The sequence below is a fragment of the Ranitomeya imitator genome, chromosome 5 (genome assembly GCF_032444005.1).
Source record: "Ranitomeya imitator isolate aRanImi1 chromosome 5, aRanImi1.pri, whole genome shotgun sequence".
NCBI lineage: Eukaryota > Metazoa > Chordata > Amphibia > Anura > Dendrobatidae > Ranitomeya > Ranitomeya imitator.
The window spans coordinates 269,952,479-269,964,725 of NC_091286.1; positions in this window are offsets into that span (position 1 = coordinate 269,952,479).

The window sequence follows — 12,247 nt, forward strand, 5'->3', positions numbered from 1 at the left end:
CCCCATAAGATGCTCCATAGAGACATTTGCCCCATATAATGCTGCACAAATGTTGATTATGGCCCCATAAGATGCTCCATAAAGATATTTGCCCCATATAATGCTGCACAAATGTTGATTATGGCCCCAGAAGATGCTCCAGAGATATTTGCCCCATATAATGCTACACAAACGTTGAATATGGCCCCATAAAGTGCTCCATAAAGATATTTGCCCCATAAGCTGTTGCTGTGATTAAAAAAAATGACACACTCACCTCTCGTCGCTCAGGCCCCCAGCACTTGCAATACTCACTGGTCCTCTTTCTGGTGCCGCTGTGTCTTCCGCGTCCTTTGCACTAACATTCAGGTAGAGGGAGCGGACTAACCACATCATCGTGCCCTCTGACCTGAGCGTCACTGCACAGGACGCGGAATACGGAGCAGCGCTGGAATGAGGAGAGGTGAATATCACGCAGTGCTCCCCCTCCCCATTATACTCACCTGCTCCTAGCGCGGTTCCTGCATCTCCGGTCTCCGGGCACTGACAGCTTCTTCCAACGTTGAGTGGTCACCATTACCCCTCATTACAGTAATGAATATGCGGCTCCACCCCTATGGGAGTAGAGTTGGGTCCATATTCATTACTGTAATGAGCGGTACCATTTGACCGCTCAACACTGGAAGAAGCTGTCAGCGATCGGAGACCATCGGAGATGCAGGGACCTCACCAGGAGCAGGTGAGTATGTCACAGTCTCCGCTCCCCCTTCCCCGCCGACCCACCTGGGACAATGACTCGAGTATAAGCCGAGAGGGGCACTTTCAGGCTAAAAAAATAGGCTGAAAATCTCGGCTGATACTTGAATATATACGGTAATAGTAAATATATATAACATAAACGTTAAAAATTATAACTGACCCTTTTAGCAGGGGACATCATTAGTGATGAGCAAATAGTGAAATATTCAGATTCGGGAAAATCGGCATGAATAATTTCTAATATCTGTGTATTCGTACCGAATAACGAATCCAATGCAGGTCAATGGGAAAGCCAAATATTTTCCTTCTGCGCCCAACAAACAGGTCTGGGGACATGAGAAAAAAGCTGAATGGATGGGAAAGAGCTAAAACTAAATGGGAACAGCATGGAGAAGATGCCTGCATGCCTTTCTGACTCACATGTGGTATCTGGGAATAATGTTGTCAGACTATAGCGCCGGTTTAACAGATTTTTAAAAAGACCTACCAAACAAAACCAACATTTTTTTAAAGGGAAAAATGCTAAGAAACATTATTTCCTATTTACATGTATATAATGCAAAATAAGTAATAAAAAATATATACCTCCCATTTTCACATGGAGCGTTTTGACTTTATTTTTTACTTTAACATTTATGAGAGCTCTCACTCCCACATTTGGGAGGACCCTCCCTCATGTCAAATAGTGGAATACATATTCCCCATCATTTTACAATGCCATTTCAAATATGCCCATTTTAATTTTGGGCTATGCCTGTCACCATGTCCAGGTCCACCGCCATGTCATTATATGTTCCTAGCTGACAATTAGCAGAGTGCCAGCAGGTGCCTTGAAACCTGTGTTTTGTAAGCTCCACAGTTCATTTTTGCCACTGGATCCCAGTGGAACAACTGTCATAGCGGGTAACGCCACTGTAAGGTGTCAAACTACTGTGTTTTCTCTTTTTAAATCATAATGACAACCCAAAACATTCAAATGACCCTCATCAAATGTTCACATACCCCATTTCTTAATACCGTGTATTGCCCCTCTAACATGCGGAGTAGTGAAGATTATTGCCCCCACTAAACTGTCAAGTAAGATTATCTCTGCCCAGATTGCGCCTGTCACACCTGCTTGATAAAGAAACGCAGTTTTTTAAAACAATAGAAATTATGAATTTTTTGCTATCGCCTTGCTGACACTCCAAATTCTGAGTAAGGCTGGTTTCACACATCAGTGTCTGTGTTACGTGTGGTGACAGTTTTCACATGTACTGAAGACATTGACACATGTAGACCAATTCAAATGAAAGGGTCTGTGCACATATCTGTTTTTTCACGGACCGTGTGTCCATGTGCCCCACATGTCAACATATTTGTTTTTATGCAGCTGCACGGATCACACGGACTCATACAAGTCAATGGGTCTGTGTAAACATGTACTGCACATGAATGCCGTCTGTGTGCTGGCCGTGTGAGTTTTAAAAGTTATAGGGTTAACATTGAAACAAATTGTTTCTTTACTAGCCAGGTGTCTAGACCTTGACATATTTGTTACGCTAAAGGACTACTAACACACAAACCAAAGCTGAGATGTCATTGAGACACTTTTTTGACAAGCTTCAAATACATAATCACTAATGAATCACACCTTTGACATCTATAACCATTTAATTACTGCATTAACCCTTCATTTTCAGATACAAACCTTTGGCTCTGGCACGTATCCACAGGGACAGCACACGGATGGTACACACGGATTGCACACGGATTGCACACGGATGCCACATGGATGTGACACACAGACACATGCACACGGATATCTCCGATACCAGTTTTTCCGCTACCGGAAATATCAGGATGTGTGAAACCGGCCTAATGAAGATTATTGCCCCTGTTAAATTGTCGCATAAGATTATCTCTACCTGGATTGTGCCAGTCTCACAACTGTTAGATAAAGAAATGCTATTTTTTTTAAACAATAGAAATTATGAGTTTTTTCAATCACCTTGCTGACACACTCCAAATGTGGAGCAATGTAGATTATTGCCCCTGCTAAATTGTCACATATATTTATTTCTATCCAGATTGCGCCAGTCGCACAACTGCTAGATATAGACACACTATTTCTTAAACAAATATTTTTTTGAGGGGAATTTTTTTAATTACCTTTGTGAGGTACGCCATCAACAGACTCAGGGAAATTAATGTAAAATTGTGACGTTTCAATAGCTCAAGAGGGTTTGCGCCAGTCGCACCACTGCTAGACAAATAGTATTTAAGCCATAGACGAGCAATATTATTCAGCAATTAGATTAAAGAATGGATGTTACTCTATACTGGAACTGACGAGTATGATTTTGTGTATAAAAAAAAGGCTTGCTAGACAGGAATATTGTGTAGCTCCTAAAAAACTGTTTTGTATATGCTGTTGCTACCTAATATTAATTTCCCTTTACAAATAGCTAATTTGTATATTATGGTAGCAGATGAAACCCTCCCTATTTCACCCTAATCAGTCTGTTCCTAATAATAACTACTATACAACACAGTGGAAAAAACAGCAGAGATCTGCAGCATGTACTTGCAATGATCAGAACACCCACCCAGATGCCTGCCTTTCACCCACCCTCCATCCCTCCTATTAAATCTCTCAATACTACTGAAATTCCCACAAAACAAACAAGTAATCTAATCTCTTCACAATCTTCAGCTCTTAAAAGAGCTTTTTGGAATGTTTAAACGCTCAATATAAACTCCTATCACTCTCCCTACACTACTTTCACTGTCTTTATGCTCTAACTATGCTCTCCCTACACTGCTTCCGGCTGCAATGTGCGCAAGATGGCACTGGCAGCCTTTAAATATTCCCTAAGAAGCTGTAAGGCCAGTCAATCACAGTAATGCCACATCAAAGATGGTGTAAGCATTACTGTGATTGGCAAGCCAGCCCAGCATGTTCACTGCAATTGAAGCGCCAAACATGCTGGATGGGTCACTTGAATATACAGAGGCGAATTCCTAATTACTCGTCAAGTAACGAATGGTCCGAATACCGTACTATTCGTGTTAGTAACAAATACTGCCGAATGTATTCACTCATCACTAGCCATCATCTCTGATTAGTTGTTGTTGATGGTTACCAAACTGATCAAATAAAACTACAATACGTCAATTGTTCTATAAGTCCATTAGGTACAAATTTTTATGGAGAAAAATCCAATGACATTCTTTTTGAAGTAGCCGTTTATTTCAATCTTCTTTTTGTGCATGTTGCCTGACCACTTCAATTACACAGAGAGAAATTGCTCTATTGTTATGTTGATGATGGTTTCTAACATGTCTGTCTAGGAGGGTTTCCCTCTTATGTCTAATGTCACCCAAATGTTCACTTACTCGTTTTCTAAATTGTCTTTTGTTTTTCTCCTTTGTAGTTTAGGAGACATAAACATGTTGCCATGTAGATAACACCTACTGTCTTGCAATTAGCCAAATCCCTAATGTAAATTTTTTAGGTAACAGCATTATATGGTCTAATCCAGCAGCATAAACTGCAATATTGGAACAATTCCTTCTGATATGAAGCTATTTATCTTTGGTATACCCCTCTGTAGTGACACTGGATGATGACTTTCCCATTGTAGAAGGTTGTTAGTCGCCGTTGGTGTACGGTATGTCTTTGTAACTATATTACCTTGTCTATCTTTACTGATGTACAAATCTAGGAAAGACAATTCTGTCACACTGATTTCAAAAGTGAATCTCAATCCTATGTCGTTTACATTTAAACATTCCACGAATCATTGAAAATGACACATCGATCATGACAAAGGACTAAAACATCATCAATAAATATTGCCCAGAGGAAGATGTTAGAGCTAGTTACAGGTGAACCCAAACAGTAAAGTCCGGGGTCCATACTGAACACCTACTGTTTGGACATGGACCCCAGACACAGAGTTCTCCAGGAAGAGAGATTACATAATAACTCTTAATTATCCTTATTACTATATAATACATAGTAGGCAATATTGAATTAAAGCCTTTAGTCAAAATTAAATAATCACTTTGTTTGATGGTAGAGTTCGTCTTTCACCCGTAAACTTCCACCTCTTCTGTGGGACTCTTCTTTGTAGGGCTGGGAAGTAACCATGTGGCCACACCACCATAACAATCGTAAGCAATGAGTGAATCAGAATTTTACAAGTACACAATATTTATCATCATTCTATTATTATACTCTTCCCTTTGTGAATTTCTAATATCTTCAGCCCTTTAATAGCCTGCATTTCATGCCATTTCTCTCTTCATGTAGCAAAGTTCTCTTTCTATATCTGTAATTTTTCATTCCTGCCACTGACCCTTACATTTAATCATTTCTTATCAGTGAAGACAACCCCCAAGCTGCTAAGCTTTCTACTCTGATAGTTATGTGCTTGATTCAAGATTAATATTGCTAGATATACGGCCTTTCTATATTGTACTGTTACAGATAGGTAAACATAGTTATCAAAACGTAATCTTCAAAACTGGAACCTAGACATAAATGACCACTGTTGTTTCAAGCAACTTTGTATAAATTAGTAGAACAATATATCTTTATCTTGTCTAAATATATTTTATCAGATAAATTAACTTATTTTTCCACGTATAAGCCATTTTTTCTAGCCTCTGCATCAAACACTCTAAAGAACTGCTAAAATGTTTACACTTCTTAAAAGGTTGCACTTCTTGTTCACTGATTCTTCGATTTACAGCTTCTTTATGAAGTCTATGGAAAGGGGAGGGGAAAAAAGGAGGGAGTAGCTGAATGAAAGAGACATAGACAGAATGTGTTGCTACTTTCTGAGGAACACTTCACGTCCTAATTAGATTCAAAGATTCGCTGATAATTGATGCAGTGTAAAGTCCTCAATGCTGCTGCTTTTTCAATGTGTGCTTCATAGCTATAGGAGAGCAGATATTTCTCACATATGTGTATGAGATTTCACAGCAGCTATACTCCACCTACTAGCTGAGGGACGACTGAAAATTAGAGACAGGAAAGATATATATCTTGGTACCGTGTTAGCCAGTAGATAGAAAAATATTTAGAATTGAGAGTCCTCAGTGGTTGATACCTTTTAATGGTTAACTAAAAAAATGGTAACAAATTGCAAGCTTTCGAGATTAGACTAGAATTTCTTTTAGTCTATGCCTGATGAAGAGACCTGTGTAGTCTCGAAAGCTTGCAATTTGTTACCATCTTTTCAGTTAGCCATTAAAAGGTATCAACCACTGAGGACTCTCAATTCTAAATATTTTTGAAAATTAAATTAAAGGCTAGATATAGTATTATGCACATAGATGACAGTATACTTTGAAGGAGACTTTCAAAAACAGTGCTTCACAAGTATTGAATATCTGCTTCATTTACGTCAATGGAGCTTAGTTCAAATTTTAGGCACAACTCATGGACAGCTGCGTTTTTTTAATTAAAGCAACTATATGTATATTTTTAAATCCAAGACAACCCATTTAGATGAATACTGACCCCCTACATGTACCTACACTAATAAACATATATTTTCTTGCATGCCTTTCTCCAGTGCTAGGTACTTCAGATCACATGCCCAGAAAAAAAAACCTGGGGGCAACAATGCTAGTGATTTATCACAAATATGTGCCACCAGTAATTCTACAGTATGGCACGTAACCATTCTTGTCTCATCGAAGATCAAGCATAGCCACCTGTTTTCATCTGTATTTATTGCTAATGGCCTGCACGTATTTGGGAGCGGACAAGCAGCTAACACTCCAAGCACAAAGTGTTCCTTATATCGGTAGGTTCTAAAGCAGTGTTCCCCAACTCCAGTCCTCAAGAGCCACCAACAGGTCATGTTTTCAGGATTTCCTTAGGATTGCCCAGGTGATAATTGCATCACCTGGACAAGCAAGCATTCAATCACCTGTGCAATACTAAGGAAATCCTGAAAAGATGACATGTTTATGGCTCTTGAGGACCGGAGTTGGAGAACACTGTTCTAAAGGAATCCATTCCTCACTCCTGAATGTATGATTACAACTGGAGACTCCATTGTATTTCCAGAGTTAAGCTTGGGGCCAGTTTCACACACATTCATTTTTGCTTAGGATAGTCTCTGAAGGTACCATCACATTTAGCGACGCTGCAGCGATCTAGACAATGATCCCGATCACTGCAGCGTCACTGTGTGGTCGCTGGAGAGCTGTCACACAGACGGCTCTCCCGCGACCAACTATGCGAAGTCCCCTGGTACAGGGGCCATGCTTAGTAACCCGATGTTTACCCTGGTTACCAGCGTAAACGTAAAAAAAAAAAAACACTACATACTTACATTCTGGTGTCTGTTCCCCGGCGTTCTGCTTTCCTGCACTCACTGTGAGTGCCGGCTGGCCGTAAAGCACAGCGGTGACGTCACCGCTGTAATCTGTCGGGGGACGCGACAGACACCGGAATGTAAGTATGTAGCGTTTGGTTTTTTTACATTTACACTGGTAAGCAGAGTAAACATCAGGTTACTAAGCGCAGCCCTGCGCTTAGTAACCTGATGTTTACCCTGGCTACCAGTGAAGACATCGCTGAATCGGCGTCACACACGCCGAATCAGCGATGTCTGCGGGAGATCCAGCGACGAAATAAAGTTCTGGACTTTCTGCTCCAACCAACGATGTCACAGCAGGATCCACATCGCTGCTGCGTGTCAAACTCAATGATATCGCTAGCCAGGACACTGCAACGTCACGGATCGCTAGCGATATCGTTGTTAAGTTGGCCAGTGTGCCTGTACCTTAAAATGTATGATTTAATTTGTTTCTCCTCCCTTTTGGCAGGTACTGTGTAAGGAGGTTGCCTCTGACAACTGCGTCCCCTTCCCTTCATTCCCTTATGGTTTCAGATCATGCTGCTTCCCTCCTGCCAACTAGCTAATGGGGTGAGGGTGCGGGGTTAAAATTTGTAGGGCCAACGGAAGGAATGGAAAGTTCATTACAGCCTCTTCAGGAGATATATATAGTGGCTTGTTGCCGCCCTCTCCTAATCTTCCCCCTCTGTTTTGGGTCCCAGAGGTGTCTGTCCCACCCTCCCTCCCTGTTTTTAAGGTTTTATGTTAACCCCTTCACGACATGCGCCGTAGTAGTACTGCGCATGCCGTGTCACCCCCTTTGATGTGGGCTCCGGCGGTGAGCCCACATCAAAGTCGCGACATGTCAGCTGTTTTGTACAGCTGACATGTGCGGGCAATAGCGGCGGGTGAAATCGCTATTCACCCGCCGCTATTAACCTGTTAAATGCCGCTGTCAAACGCAGACAGCGGCATTTCACCGACGCTTCTGGCCGGGCGGCCAGAAATGATGTCATCGCCGACCCCCGTCACATGATCGGGGGTCGGCGATGCATCAGGAAGGTAACCATAGAGGTCCTTGAGACCTCTATGGTTACTGATGCTGGCCTGCTGTGAGCGCCCCCCTGTGGTCGGCGGTCACAGCACACCTGCATTTCAGCTACATAGCAGCGATCTGATGATCGCTGCTATGTAGCAGAGCCGATCAGGCTATGCCAGCTTCTAGCCTCCCATGGAGGCTACTGAAGCATGGCACAAGTAAAAAAAAAATGTTTTTAAAAATATGAAAAAAATATAAAAAATATAAAAGTTTAAATCACCCCCCTTTCGCTCCATCCTAAATAAAATAAAAAAAAAAAAACCTACACGTATTTGGTATCGTAGCGTTCAGAATCGCCCGATCAATAATAAAAAGCATTTAGCTGATCGCTAAGCAGCGTAGCGAGAAAAAAATCCCAAACCCCAGAATTACGTTTTTTTGGTCGCCGTGACATTGCATTAAAATGCAATAACAGGTGATCAAAAGAATGTATCTGCACCAAAATGGTATCATTAAAAACGTCAGCTCGGCACGCAAAAAATAAGCCCTCACTCGACCCCAGATCACGAAAAATGGAGACGCTTCGGGTATCGGAAAATGGCACTTTTTTTTTTCTTTAAGCAAAGTTTTGAAATTTTTTTCACCACTTGGATAAAAAATAACCTAGACATGTTAGGTGTCTATGAACTCGTAATGACCTAGAGAATCACAATGGCAGGTTAGTTTTACCATTTAATGAACCTAGCAAAAAAGCCAAAAAACAAGTGTGGGATTGCACTTTTTTTGCAATTTCACTGCACTTGGAATTTTTTTCCTGTTTCCTAGTAAAAGACATGGTAAAACTAATGGTGTCTTTCAAAAGTACAACTCGTCCCGCAAAAAATAAGCCCTCACATGACCATATTGACGGAAAAATAAAGAAGTTATGGCTCTGGGAAGGAGGGAAGTGAAAAATGAAAACGCAAAAACGAAAAAGGGCCGCGACTTGAAGGGGTTAATGTTATATTCTGTTTATTTTCTAGAATGCAAGTCACAGCAGTAAAGAAAGAAAGGACACGTGGGTACGGCTCGTCGGCTGACTTGCCTGTGACTATGCAACAGGGCATTTGGTGGAGAGTGTGGTTTTTAATTAAATTTAAGTGCCTTTCTAATGGTTCAAGTTAAATATGTTAATAAAGTTGTGACCGACCTTCACCCATCAATTGGTGTCAGTTGTATTATTTCTTATACATATTGGTAGTGGGTTGGAGGGTGTGCTGGCAGTCATTATTGGGTCGCCGCAGTCTTAACATGATTTTTCTTTTTAAGCACCACTGATGTTTATGGCTCATATGGTACAAAAGTTTTGGGATCTTTTACCTATTGTAAAATATAACATACAAAGAATTTGTCTTAACATATGCAAAACTGATAAACAGTGATGCTTATAAAATTGTAATGTCATGATTTCCCCATATAGAACATATAATCATTCCTGTAGATTGGTGGGTGATGTGACCACTGGAACCCACATGGATCAGAAGATTAGGGATTCCAAAGACTTAGTGAGCATATCCGACCACTACTCCATTAGCTGTCAATAATCCGTATGGACAGTTAAAGGTGCAATAGTTTTATAGGGTCACTTAGACTTCATTAACACAGGGGACATTGTTCTCAGGATAACTGGAGAACTTAACAGTCAGACCCCCGGAAATCATATATTTATCATCTATCCCATAGATAGGTAATAAATGTTATTTATAGGACAACCCATTTAAGGAATAAGATAAGCACTTTAGTTTTCCATATACTTACAATAATATTATCTTTTAGAATACTTTATGTGATTGATAAGTTTATATCTAATAATATTATGAGAATTTCCAGGAAAGCATTGATGTTTGTAACCCCCTCTTCGATAATATTCTAGATTATTCAATGCTATGTGGTAGGAGTCACCCTATCATAACACAGGGCGAAACTATGAAAAATAAGATATACATACAATAAATAATGAGACGGTTTCTCATTTACATTGGCACCTCTGACATACTGGACATTTATTTAAAAAAAATACCCTGGGAAGATAAAAGCGTGCTTTACTACTGCCCTGGCGCATATAAAACACATGAGAAATTCTCTCCCAGGGTAACCTTTGTAGAGTTCCTAGAATTTGTATATTTTGTAAGAAAATAATACTTTACAAAGTACAGTTGGCTTGTATCCACGGTGTAACAATGGATTATATTGTATCTCTCATGTTTAGAGAAGAGACAGTAAATATATATTATCTATATTTTTACAGAACACGAGAAACAATGTTTTATTTTTCATTAAGAGAAGATTAAAGTTTCCAGGAGAATACCCATTTGACCTTCACATCTAAGCTTTGAAAACTTCTCCAGCAGATGTGAAACTGTATAGCTGGAATTTGCAGTGCCAGGAAATTCGGAAAATAATATTGGACAGTTAAGTGCTAGATAGCTTAGAATTAAATAACCTTCCTTCTTTTTTTGTTTATATTCAACATTACCATCATGTTTAGTATGTAATTGAGTGGTGTTAAAAATAATGGTATGTACTCCAAGAAGTTTCTATAAATGAAAAAACACAGGCACTAGCGCTACCTACTTTGAAGTAAATCAGGCAATCTGAGCTTATTGGTAGAATAAAAAAAAATGTTGTGAACTAGCTGCAACCGATGTGATATGACACTTTTGTATGTTCAGTAAAATGTAAGAAAATAATTGAAAATGTATTATTTAAAAAAAAAAACTGTGGGTAGGAGGAAGGACCAGCGTGCCAGTAAAAGAGACAGATACAAACACAAATTATGCTTCTGCTGTCTAAAATAGAAAATAAATTCAGCACAAGTAGGAAAGTATGGTAAAGAAGGATGATTTTAATTGTGTGGTCCACAGTGCAGTGTATATAAACTTGTGTGATGTTTCGGTCAAACAGACCTTTATCAAACAAACACATAATAATTACCACCTATATCAGGATAAAAGTGACCAGAGACCTGGTCGTTGCAGTATAGCGCTCTGCCGCTAAGGGGAGCAGCGGTACGTCTGATGGCACTAAGGAGTTCTCCTGACCAGGTATCACCAGAACACATTACACTTCACACTCCGGCCACTAGGGGGAAAAAAAGGCTTTATTTATTGGGCCACTCCTCACACTGGTAAAACTAGGGGCTGGGGAGGAAGTTAGTCAGAAGCTGACTGGGTTGGAACCAGGCAACATCCCGTGGCAGGGAGTGTTGCAGGGAGAAGACACAGGGGGGTCCCTGTCAGGCGTGGGAACCTGGCAGGTGCCTAGCGAACAGAACTGAACGTAACGGAACCGCGCCTGCACACCTTGCGGCGGTATCCTGGGAGAGAGACAGGAAGGGAAGAATATTGTGGAACAGTGTAAACGAGATCAGCACAAAGAAGAGCCAGTAAGAGTCGTGCCGAGAGAGGAAGGCAACATCTTACTGAGGCGCGTAGTCGGTGGCCGGATCACCGTAGGAGTAACTGACTTCAGGCCTTACTTCAAATTCCACTGGACAGTTAATCATAGGTTGGCTGTCTACCTTCTACACCTACGAAGACATAGGGGGCAACATTGGGAGAGGGGCGTCTCTAGGGTCCCGGAAGACCTCCAAGCCTTCCCGTCAAACGGGTGGCGTCCTAGCCATAACTTATCTGGGGGACGTTAGAAACTAGTAACATCTGGAACCAAAGAACGAGAGAGAGAGAGAGAAAGCTGTAGAGAACAAACGAACGAGAGCAGCAGTCGTGAGGACTATTCCGAATGCTCAGCAGGGTAGGACTACAACACACAGGCGCTATTGGTAGGCAACGATTTCCATCTGCGAAGGAAACTCTGGATGTGCCCATCGGACCGGCCGGTCTCTGATAGCCTGGTTGAACGTGCTCTGGATTTGGGATATTGAAGCCTTCAGTAAAAAGGTAAAGAGACTGCAACCTTGTGTCCTCGTTATTGCCTGCACCTCACACCATCACCATCCACCTTACTGGTAAGCCCTGGGGATATACTTCACCTGTGGGAAGGTATACCATCCAGCTGCCATTCCATCACCCCAGCGGACCCCACAGCAGCGTCGGTCATCCTGACCGAGCACCACAGGTGGCATCAC